Raw genomic sequence first — 12,325 nt, 5'->3', positions numbered from 1 at the left:
GCATCCTGCCATGCGATTGCATTTGTCCCGAACCTTCGGAAACCCTCGATAAAAGTTATTTTATCGAGTGGAAAAATGTTAGTGTTCATCGTCCAGCTTCACTGTTTATATTATGCTAGCATAGCTGTGTCGCTAGCGATCACGTAGCACATTGTTATAGACCAGCTAGCCAAACTTCAGTAACACTACAAAAGTCACCGCTGATTACTTTCCTGTCTTCATTTATGTTGGAAATTCATTCATTCATTTTTTCATTCATTTATTTGTTCATTTTCAGGCACAACAAATACCTATATTGAACATAAAATGCACAAAACAAATAGCTCAATAGTTGAGCTGTACGTCTTAATTTGTCTCAGAAATCTCTCAGTCAGAACACGGTATATTATATTTAGATGGAAACTAGCGACCTAACTCCCTGCTAGCGACCTAACTCCGTTAAATTTAATAAATTCTGTTTCATGGATGCCTTGGTGGTAAACTTCATTGTTACACCTGGCAGAGCAGCAACACTGATCATTTTATTACAGATGAAAGGATTTAGACAGTTTTTAACTCTCTGGTCATGAAATGCTAAGTTAAACTAGAATTAGAAAGACAGAAGCATGTAATTTGTGCTTTTTTCTGTGATCACATTTGCTGCCAAAAACCTCTGAAGTGATCTTGGAATTAAAAATATTAAACACTAGAACATGCCAAACCACCTATATGCGCTCATAATGTGAATCTAACCCAATTCTAAAGGTAAAAATCTGTATCATTTTGCTCAACTTAAATAAAGTTCAAATCAAGTTACAAGTATATGTGTTTCAACTTGTTTAACTTGATAACTTATAGTCTAAAAATAAGTTTTGTGTTCCTTCCATTCAATGGAATAAATCCAAACTAAATCTGCATGCTGTGTGTGCATGCTGGGAGAGATGTTAAGTTTTAAATGTCGTGCCTGTCTCATCTATGGATCAGCTGCAAAGAAGGTATTTGAAGTATGAACTGAGAGCCATTTTTCCTTCTCCCTGTCCACTTCATTCTTTATCAGCGAGACTTGGAAAATTCAAATCAGCTCCCTCCTCTCTCTTTTTAACTCGCTCTCCATCCTTCCAGCTCCCTGTCTTCCCTTTTTTCCACAAACTATTTCCCGCACTGTCTTTCTGTTTCTTCATTCTGCATGCACACATGCTTTTTCGCAGTGAGCATCGTTTGCGTGTGGAAAAGAAAATACATGCGTCTCTGTCACATGTGAAAGGAGAAATAGGTAGTTTAGCATTGAGTTTGACCTCTTAGGACCGAGCCTGCACATACTCACGGTAACAGAGACCACTTCAGCTTCCATTTTCAGAGCTGGGAATCTGAATGTTTAATCATTCCCAGCTCTTTGCTTGGAAGATGCATGAATTTTTCACATCGTGGATCGGGGAGGATGACGGGAAGTCTCAGCAAACGCAAGCCAACCCATGCAGACATGACATGGGGCATGCAAAAAGATGTCATAATCTGATTGTGTAATTAATTTGCTTTTATGGTTTTGTGTGATATGCCCTTACTGATATCATTCAAAATTTATGCTTACTCTAAAAAGCCTTAATGTTTGGCGTTTCTTTGCCAACGACTGCCCCCACCTCTACACTTTACGCTGCAGCTGCTGCGATATTTCTCCAACATTTTCCAAACATGTGAAGCTAATCCCGATTCTGCTGAAAATAAGGGAACTCCCATCACTGCAGTGATGCTACCATAGGAGGATTATTTGCATTTGTTTACTTTAAAATATGCAAATCATGTCTATATATACACACAATTACATGCCCTCTCTCTCTCTCTCTCTCTCTCTCTCTCACACACACACACAGAGCGATGGCACCCATACACTCGATGCATTGTCCTCAGGGAGATAATAGGCCATATTGATCGAGTCTGCACTGGGGATATTAGTTGAGAATAAATGGACAATGCACGTTCACATACACGCGCGTACAATTGCACACGCACATGGATTTTGGCAGGGCGACGCAGGAGCTTCGTTCCTCCTGACACCTCTCCTCCTCTTTCCAGTCAACTTACTTTATTTAGTTTCCTTTTTACGTCCCTTCACTTCCCCCCAAAACCCTTTGTACCACCAGGAGCCGGTAACAGCTGTAAGGAGGCCGGAGCTGAGATACTCAGCTGCATAAAGACACAGATTTAAAGAAAGTAACACACTGGGAACATGTGAATATGGCACATTGGTATTTTCTGTTCATCTTTATCCTTTTCTCCCGTCATCCTCCGTGCAGTGACATCATGCACAAGATAACTCATCAGTATCTGGTGAGATCATATAGAAAAAGGTGAAAGTTTTTTGACCAGAGTCATCTTATGCAGACAAATTTAACTGATAAACCAATGTGAGGTTTGCTGTTTATTGTTGCCATAGTTACCTGCAATATAGGTACCGCCATATTTCATGAGTGTTTGTTACCCTGAGACAAACCAGCCAACTGAATGTTTTGTGTGCCATTTAAATAAAAAGAAATAGAGCTATGTTTCTTTTTACAGCCTATCTATGCTTAGGCTGTAGATGAAAGATGAACATGATCACAGCGCCATTGGTTTATGAACTCACAACAAACTCTTGTTTTTTGTTGTTTGTTTTAATGTATGGCTTCATTCTGCTGCTCACTTCTTCGCAAGGTGCCACAAAAACAGGCAGCTTCACATATGGGTGATTTTTTTTCCCAAGCAGGGTGTCGTTCCTGACACAACCCCCAAGGAATCTGTGTCACCTGTGTCGACCTCAACAGCTAAACAGAATTAGGAGATAACTCTGGACGCCAACTTCTTGATCAAAAACAGTCAATTCTGGAAAGATGGTGACAGTTAATCCACAAAGGTGATATCACGGCTCATCTTGCTTCTGGAGTCGACCTGAAGTGGCTTTTTGTGTATTACCCCCCTCAGTTTTGCACAGTATTCAGGATATTTCAGCTCTATGTACTGTCTTTCTGACATTAGAGGTTCATCTGGTCCTTCATAATTCTTATGGCTGCCCCTCCCTCAGCCTGGCTGACCCAGAGGTTTCTTCCTGTTAAAAGGCAATGTTTCCTTCTCACTGTGCCAAGTGCTTACTTATAGGGTGTCGTCTAATTATCTCTGTATTATTCTTGGGGTTTACCTTCCAATATAAAGCAGCTCAAAGTGACTGTTGTTGTTTACATAAATAAAACTGAACTGAATGGATTTATTCATTCGGTTGTCAGGCCATCATTCTACTTCTCTCTCTATCCAGGACTTTGTACAGTAGAAAAAAGCTCCAGGTTTTCTGAGATGTGGAAACCTTAAACAACTTTCCCCTGGAACAGTGTCCTCACTGCAAAGCATACATCATCTGTTATTGAGTATAAATAATACAAATACAGTTTTCAGTTTTTAAAACTAACTGGTTGGCATACGATGTGAGATTTTATTTCTTGTTCGTTTTTGTGCTCTTCCCTTTTCGTCTCGCTCATTCATACATCATTGCACACTCACACACTCTACACTTAGAGGGATAGAGACAGACAAGCTATTGCCAATTCATTTCCTCCCCTCTCGTCTGCTCTAACCTCTACCCCCTCCTTCCTCTCTTGCGCTGTCTTTGCCTCTCTGTCACTATCTCTCTTCTAATCTCAGTGGGAAGCCCTGGAATTAACCGCCAGTTTCAATCAAGTCCAGCCAAATTCACCCTCTTCTGTAGCCAGTGACCTGCATATTACACATACACACACAAGCGCGTGCATACACGCTCTGTTGCTTAGTCAGAGATCAGGAGGTGAACATCACAGTGTGACAAAGTTGTCCATGTCACAAACCCTTCTCCCACTAATGAAGGGAAAAATTTGATTATAATCCTGAGTGTGTACGTGTGCCTATACTTGTGTGCATGGTTGCATACAAGGATGTGTTTATGTGGGAACCAGAGCCAGAGCCTGATGGACATCAGTCAAATGATATACACACTATATGTGAATCGTTCCTGCAGTCTGAGCGATGTATATCACAAACAGTGAAAGATACTGCAGATACAGTAAAACAAAGTCTTCTTGAAGCTTCGCAAACCATATGAAGCTTTTATATATTTAGATTTGTTTTATTATCAGCCAGACTAAACCCTAATAATAAGAATGGGCATTTTTGATGCAAAAGAGGTTCATATATTCTGAATTTTTCGGTACTTTATATTACATATGATTAATGTGTACAATGCTGGAGATACCCCAACAACAATGAAACTATTCGATAAGGCTTATAGCAAGGAAAAGATTATACTTTAGGTTGAAATGCACCTTTTGCATTGAGGCCCTGTCCACACATGCACAGGTATTATGGTAAAAAGATTTTTTTCTATGTGCTTTGGCGCCTTTCTTCCACACATGGTGGCTGTAGCTCAGGTGGCAGAGCAGGTCAGCCACTAATCTGAAGGTCAGTGGTTCGATCCCAGGCTGCCTCCTGGCTGCATGCCAAATATCCTTGGGCAAGATACTAACCCCATGTTTGCCTACTGGTGGTGGTCAGAGGGCCCGGTGGCGCCAGTGTCCGGCAGCCTCGCCTCTGTCAGTGCGCCCCAGGGCAGCTGTGGCTACAATGTAGCTTGCCATCGCCAGTGTGTGAATGTGTGTGTGAATGGGTGAATGACTGAATGTAGTGTGAAGCGCTTTGGGGTCCTTAAGGACTAGAAAAGCGCTATACAAATGCAGGCCACTTACCATTTACACATAAAGGCCATCAGGTATTTGCTGAAAAACTCCATCCAAGATAAAGATTTTAACAAAACGAAGATTTTGCCTGGCAGTGTCAAAAGTGTCCACTCAATTCTCTGTTTTTCATGTCAGTTTGTGTGCTGTGTGTGAGCTACTATGTGCTATTGTTTGTATGGTTCTGATGGGCCAGCATATCCATACACTCAGCGTTAGATCACTACCTGTTAACCAGCCATGCTCCCGACAGTGTTCGACATTGGTTTTTGTGTTCATCACTGCCAAAAGGCAAATTGTGTATAACTGAGACACACCAGCAGCTTTCATACCCATTAATGAGAATGGCTTGAAGAGGTCTATGTGAATGGCAACATCCATGTGCATCCACAGATTTTTGGGGAGACAATCTAAAGAAGCAGACGTGAAGGGATACTGGACTCAAGTTAGCTGACTTTTATTTATACCAGAGGTGGGACCAAGTCATTGTTTTGCAAGTCTCAAGTAAGTCTCAAGTCTTTATCCTCAAGTCTCAAGTCAAGTCTCAAGTAATGTCAGGCAAGTCAGAGTCGAGTCTCAAGTCACTGGTGTAAAAGTCCAAGTAAAGTCACAAGTCTGAAATTTTGAATTTCAAGTCCTTTCGAGTCTTTAAAAAAAAAAACGAAAAAAAGCATGTTGCAGTTTTATGCTAAATGTAAATATTAGACCATGTAATTTTTAAATCTGTGTTTTTCTCAACACATGACAAAATAGTGAACTTAGAAAATATACACAAATTGTGAAATTGCACCTCTTTAAAATGCAGCTCAATTAAACCTAGCTCCAAGAATAATTTTCACCGACAGTTCTGAGATAAGCTGCATGTTATTCTTGGATGCGGTTGTAGGACTGGCTTTAAAATCGCATGACAAAAATATCATACATAAATAAATGATATTTTTAAAAAAATATCATTTAAAAAAAAAACTGCATCACCAACGTAGCCTGGAAAACATTTGCTAGTTAGATGAAGTCAGCTATCTCATCGTAGCATATTTATATGCATATTTATAATTATACGCTTCTTGGAGTGAGTGCATACACTCATGAAGTTTAGTAACTTCCGGTCACTGCAACAAGCCCAGGTACAGTTTACCGACGGATGGGTGCAGGACCTTGAAATGCACCGTGTAGAAAGTAAAGACCATCGTACGTATCATAAGTTTACCAGTCTCACAAATCGTCGTCATAAATACACATTCGTTAACCGTTTATTAATAGGACCTTTGAGCTCAATGGTAATTAATTAGCAGTGGAAATAATTTCTGGTAGCATCACAGAAATGTAGCAGTGACAATAATGCTGTATGCTGTAATCGTACTGGGCAATTAGTGATACAAAACAACTGTTTTATCCTGTGAATAAAAGTATATGTTTTTGTCAATGTACCATAATAACAGAAGCGAAACGCAATATTGTGTCAGGACAATTCACTATTTATGCACAATAAACAAAGGAGCATAGCGCGACAATTTCTGTTCAGCGCCAGACTTGCTTGTAACCTATATCACCAATTATGTTAAGAAAAATGACGTATTAACTACAACAGCAGACTGACCTTTGTGGAACTGCTTGGAGCAGACTAACCTGTGAGCTGGAGTGTTCTGGGACGTTATATTTGGTCTTTGAATGGCTGCAATCCAGTCGCCTCTTTGTTACTTCGGAAACATGGCTCGAACAATTTCTCTTCAGCGACGTAATCCGATAACAACCGATCTCTTTACCCGTCGGCTTCCCGTGGCTGTCATGCGACCGGCTATTGCAGTTAATAATACAACAGCTTCTTGACATTTTTGTGTTTCTTTTTATCGCTGTATAACTGATTTTAATTGAAAGCCTGCGTGCGCTAGTACCGCTTGCCACGAGTTCCCAGAATCCTTTGCGGTTCTACCCGTGAATGACGTCACATTTTCAATCTCTATATAATATGCATGTTAAATTTTATATTTGGGGTAAAATATCAAGTCTTTTCAAGTAAACCGGTTCAAGTCCAATTCAAGTCCCAAGTCATTGGTGTAAAAGTCCAAGTCAAGTCACAAGTCTTAGAACATTTTTTCAAGTCAAGTCTAAAGTCATAAAATTAATGACTCGAGTCTGACTCGAGTCCAAGTCATGTGACTCGAGTCCACACCTCTGATTTATACACTATTCCAAACAGACCCAAGAATATTGCACTGAACGTTCACATTAAAGAGATTTAGAGTTGAGTACAGCAGAGAGTTCAAGTATGAAAGCAACCCTAAAATATCTTGTTTTTGGTTATTTTCTTTACAAATTGAGGAATTCCACTGAAGTCTCCTGAATTGGGATTGGGATTGGGATTGGGACACCATCCACAGAAATGTAGGTGCAATACATTAGTCTATGTCCCAAACCTCACCTATAAAGTCAGCAGGTCTTGTTAGTGACTGAAAAAAGCAGCTGAAGATTGTTTCGTTCATGAAGGATGGATTCAGCCTGAGAGATGGGATAAAGAGCATGGACATGTGGAGAGACCTTTTTAGGTGCACTCTACTGGGAAGAGACCAAATGTTAGATCCAGGAGAGATCTGAGAGACCTGATCTATTCTAACCTCATGGCAGATTTCCAAAACAATACTGGAAATCTGGAATATTCTGCATAGCCTGCTGACAAAAACACATGACTTCACATAAGCAAAAGAAAATAGATGAACAACTTGAAAGATGGATGGACAAGCCTCCTCCAGTATAACCTTCAGATTGTTTTCAGATAGTTGTCTGACTTCTTAATCACTCAATAAAAGCATCTCGTTCAGAGTCACTTCAACAGCAATTTTGGAAACAGTATCTGGCCACAAATCTGCTTCTTTGAAGATTAAATTTACAATGTTCAGAACAGAAGTACGGACCTGTATGTGACTTATCACATCAAAGTTTACTTCACAATTCACTTCACAGAACTGTATTAAATATAAATTCCTGCTACATGTTAAAATGATTCACGGTTCCTCACCGATACCGGTAGCAGGGAGAAAGACTAAATACTGAGGGGTGAATGTAATGGTGAATTAGCCATGCTATGAGATTATTTTATGATCCATCCTGCATACAGTGCAACATGCCGCTTTCCTGTAATGGTGTATTTGCTGAGATGAGGAGGTAATAGCTGTGTCAACACTGTGGTTACCACGGAGACAGTGGGGTTTCCATAGCTGTGCACTCTTTCCCAGTGACCCAGTTTTACCATTGTGGCATTGAAGTCCAACGAGAGCTCTCAGGTCTCCACTCCTCTGCCTTTTACCTAGCCACTGAATCCTGCTGATTGATGTACAGTTTGAATAGAAGCTATGAGTGTCGCAGGCCTTGAGTCAGCGCTGTGCAAAAGAAGCATTCGGTTGAGTGCATTTGTGCTTTTTCCACTGAAATGGAAAAGGAAGATGAATTAAGAGCTGTTGGTGGTGGAGGCATACACTGGGAATCAAAAACTAAAAGTCCTTTGCTGAAAACAAGTCAAGGTAAATCTGTAAAGGTGTGAAAAGAGCTAAAACGTTTTCTTTTTAAATCTCACTAACATTTACAATAAAACCATTGCTGTGACAAATTCACTGTGAATAAACTTTAATAGTCATTCCATCTTTTATTCTATTTTTCGATATAAATGTAAAACTTCTTAAAGGGTTATTCAATAGGAAGCAATTTAATGATCCAGTGCCACAAGTAATGCATTTGTATCGAGGCAGAGGGCTGAGCCTGAAGATCATATTTTCTATGTTAATTTTCTAAACTGTTTTTACATATTTATCTATCTTTGTAATCAGAAATATTCAAAAGATTCTGTAAATGCCCTGGGATTGGGGCTTGCATCTTCAGACTCATTTGCCCATTTGGCTTAGGCATCAAATCGCTCTGTTTAAAGATTGTAGTTTTGTTTTAATGCTGTTTTTCAAGTGTCTAATCAAACTGCAGCTGAGTCTAAATATTACCAAGTCAGTAAGCCCAATGATCAGAAGGCATTTAGCGATATGCTCCCACGATCATGGGGAGAACACTCATGACCTCTTGTGCCAGAGCGTTCTCACTCCCGAGGCGTAACATGTCGACGTTTTGTCACGTCCCGCGGCGTTCCTGAGGAACGCGAAAGGAGACCTTCGGCGTTCTTATGGTACGCGGCGGGTTATGGCTGGAATCCAGTGCAATGACGCTCCCGCAGTAATAGACATTCCAGCCCTGTATTCCAGCCCTAAACCTAACCTTATCCCTAGCCCTGACCATAACCTTATTCCTGACCTTAACCAGGACTTTAATGATGTTAAATAGCGTGTTTCTAAGCGATTTGAAAAAAAGAGCGAACATGTGTAGATTCAGTCCAGACGGTTCTCATATGTCCTCTTTTTTCCGAGGTCGTCATTTAGGAACGTGGTGGGTAGCCGAAAACGTAATATGGTGACGATTTGTCACCTAGCGTAAAATGTTACGCTTTGGGAGTGAGAACGGGTTGCTTGTGCTGACTGCTAACTACTGAGCTTCCAGCTAGCTTGCAAAGCTCATCATAGTTCTTCTCTGGATATACACTCTCTCGCTTTGCATGTGAATCCACAGAATCTGTAGGCAAAGGACAAAACATTTCCTGTTTCCCTTTGTAGTCCACTTGCAGTACTTTTGACCAATCATATACTAGCAGGGATTTAGCTAGTGGCATCTGCTAAAATGCATTCCAAAAACCCTCCACAGTCACGTGATGACAATTTAGCTTTTTACTAGAAACATAGAGGCAGACTGATTTCATGATGACCACAATTCTCAGGGAGCCATAAATCCGTTGCAGGACTTCTCGATTATTGGGACTAATCCTCGGTTAATTTTGCTTAAGGTATGAAACTTTTACTTTTTAGTTTGTACTTTATGTCCTTGTCAGTTTTGAAGATCTGCTATTTTTGCCACAAATTCACAGTGTTAACAATTAAAGCACTTTGGCTGTTTTGTATAGTTTTTCTGTCTCTGGTCCTTGAACTTGCAGACAGAAATAGCTTTGGCCCTGTGGTTTTTATCAGTGTTACAAACAAGCAGATTGCTGACTTACTTCCACATGCTTCTCAGAGCTGATACAAAAATATAAACAGCACCAGTCACACCTTATGGAAGCATATTCTTTACTCATCCAACATCTCTATATGTGACAAACAGTTTGTTAGGCTTAAGGTGTGTCGGTTAAGAAATTTGTTCAACACTGGGGCAAATTAAGAAGCTGAGACATGTCTAAGAGAAGTTGTTCATCGCCAAAATGCGTGTCAAGTTCACCATTGAAAGGCATGCTTCACCACTATTTTCCCCTCTGGATATTTGTTACTTTCAAAGATCATCTGACTGGCATAGATAATTATGCTGCTAGCTTGTTTTGGTCTCTTTTTTCCCCTTCTTTGAATGTTATTGCCCTGACATTTGAATGTTTGTGAAGACCAAAAGCAACAAAACTGCTGCAAAGCATGCCCCAGGGTTTCCACCCATGACTTCCCTTTCTTAAGAACCAAATATCTAGGACTGCTTTTTGCATTGTTGAACTTTATTTGAACTCCGATTTGAGATTCAAGGTTATACCAGGAAACTCTTGGATAATACTTCAGAGAAGATGCACAGTGTGGACAAAATTGCATTGTTTCATAGAGTGGAAAGCTGAGAGATAGCCAATTGATGAAAAAGATAAACTCTCTTTTCTTTTTGTATGTGTTTGTGTTACAGCTCTTTCTGCAGTCAGATTTTGACCGGGTGTATTACTGGCATGCTAGCTTCCCTTTGTTTTTTTTAACATGTGCTAATTATCCAAAGCTGACTAGCCTAGCTGCTTGCTACAGCTTTATGTTTGCTGTTCTTATTTAGAGTGATATCCTCTCAACTTGCACAACTTTCTCTGGATTTCTCTGCTACAACTGATTATTCTAATCATCACTAACTATCAGCTGAAGGTAGATCTTAGACCTGAGATGTCAACGTGATCCCTTTTTTCTTTTGGTATTTGAGGAGAATTCTTGACATTTTTTTCCCAGTCAGCTTCACTAACAGTGGCCAGTGGTTGCTGCAAAAATGTAGAGTTACCAGAATCAGAATCTGTCTCGTCTGTCACTTCTCTAACCTTCCTTCACACACACACACAAACACAGACCACAGGCTGTGCTGCAGCAGGAGCTCTGTGGCTGTAGGTTTGGCAGCAGAAACCACTGCACAGACACTGTTTTTGTTTGTTTTCCTGCAGAGCCCTTGCATTTTTTGTGTGTGGCCTTCTCTTGAAGGAAAGTAGTAGGTGGAGAAAGAAAAAACAACATAATTGAGATCCTAGCTCATTGAAAATCAAATGTATTTGTAGTAGAAAAGACGTGCTTTTGGGGGTTTTTTTGTTTTTTTTTACAACTGTGACCCGCATGAAAATGGGATCACAGTCAAATACTGAATGAGGACACTCAGCTGCTGCTCGGCACTGCCTGTCAACTATGCTGAAATGCTATTACAGATGTAATTGCACTGTGTTTCTGATAGCGGTGACATTTACACATAATCATCACTGTCCTTTAATGCTCCTCGTATCTCTCAGTTGTAGCAGCATGACACTGTTAACACTAAAACTCATGATATCCCAGGGCCATCTCCTATCCTATGAACTAAATGCTCATCTATCTTTTTTGTGTTTTTCAGCATCACGTGGAAGGGTTCGCTGCCATGTGAATCTGGAAGGGTTCTGAGAAGGACAAAGGTACAAAGAAACTCAAAGAAATGCAAGAAAATGCACAGACACACTTAATCCTGAGGCATCTTTCCTCTCACAGATGGTGTGTAGGACTTGAGGCTATCATTTGCTGAAGGGGCCTTCCATTTTTCCTCAGCCTTCTTCCTCTACATTCTTCTTATCCTCTGTTTTAGAACACAAGTGATCACCATTACTTAATAAATGACTCATGATTCACACATGAATTATGTATGTATTCTTGTCCTAGCATTACAGCATACAGATTAGTCCTATAAAATCGAAAGAGCTGTAAACTTTGGTAATCAGAATCAGAAAGGGTTTTACTGCCAAATGTTGAGCAGGTTTACAACATTAGGAAATTGCTGCGGTGCTTCAGTGCAAACATACTGTCATAAATTACGCTAAAATAGACATTAAAATAAAAATAAGAATAAGAATTAAAAGTGCTAAGTAGAAAGATGAGTGCAGGTGGTGATCAGTGCCAAACATGGAATGATGAAGTGAACACAGCGTAGGGTCATGTGTTAGTGGTGGCAACAGTCATACGGTTATTGTTCATGTGTCCAACAGCACAGGGGAAGAAACTGTTCTTATGGCGAGAGGTTCTGGTGCGAATGGACTGGAGCCTCCTGCCTGAGGGGAGCAGGTCAAACAGACTTTGTCCAGGGTGAGAAGGGTCAGCTGAGATCCGAGCTGCACGCCCCAGTGTCCTGGAGGTGTACAGGTCCTGCAGAGATGGGAGTCTGCACCCAATCACCTTCTCAGCAGAGAGAACAGAAAGCAAAAACACTCAGATTCTGTTTGATCTTTATATAGAATGAATGAAGTTAAACAAAAAAAGACCAGAATGACATCTTCTCTGCACAATAAAATGTAATATCTC

The 12,325-nt window shown here is 40.3% G+C and overlaps 1 long non-coding RNA gene across 1 annotated transcript; it reads left to right on the top strand.

Moving 5' to 3' along the window:
- The first annotated feature begins 8,099 nt into the window (after positions 1-8,099).
- LOC143414808 (uncharacterized) lies at positions 8,100-11,774 on the top strand. Its single transcript, XR_013095487.1, has 3 exons — positions 8,100-8,221; positions 11,391-11,448; positions 11,522-11,774. It is a non-coding gene; the product is annotated as an uncharacterized LOC143414808 (long non-coding RNA).
- The last annotated feature ends 551 nt before the right edge of the window (positions 11,775-12,325 follow it).

Source organism: Maylandia zebra, linkage group LG22 (assembly GCF_041146795.1).
Source record: "Maylandia zebra isolate NMK-2024a linkage group LG22, Mzebra_GT3a, whole genome shotgun sequence".
NCBI lineage: Eukaryota > Metazoa > Chordata > Actinopteri > Cichliformes > Cichlidae > Maylandia > Maylandia zebra.
Note: the sequence above shows the minus strand (reverse complement) of the source record. Positions and strands in the feature narration are given on the sequence as shown.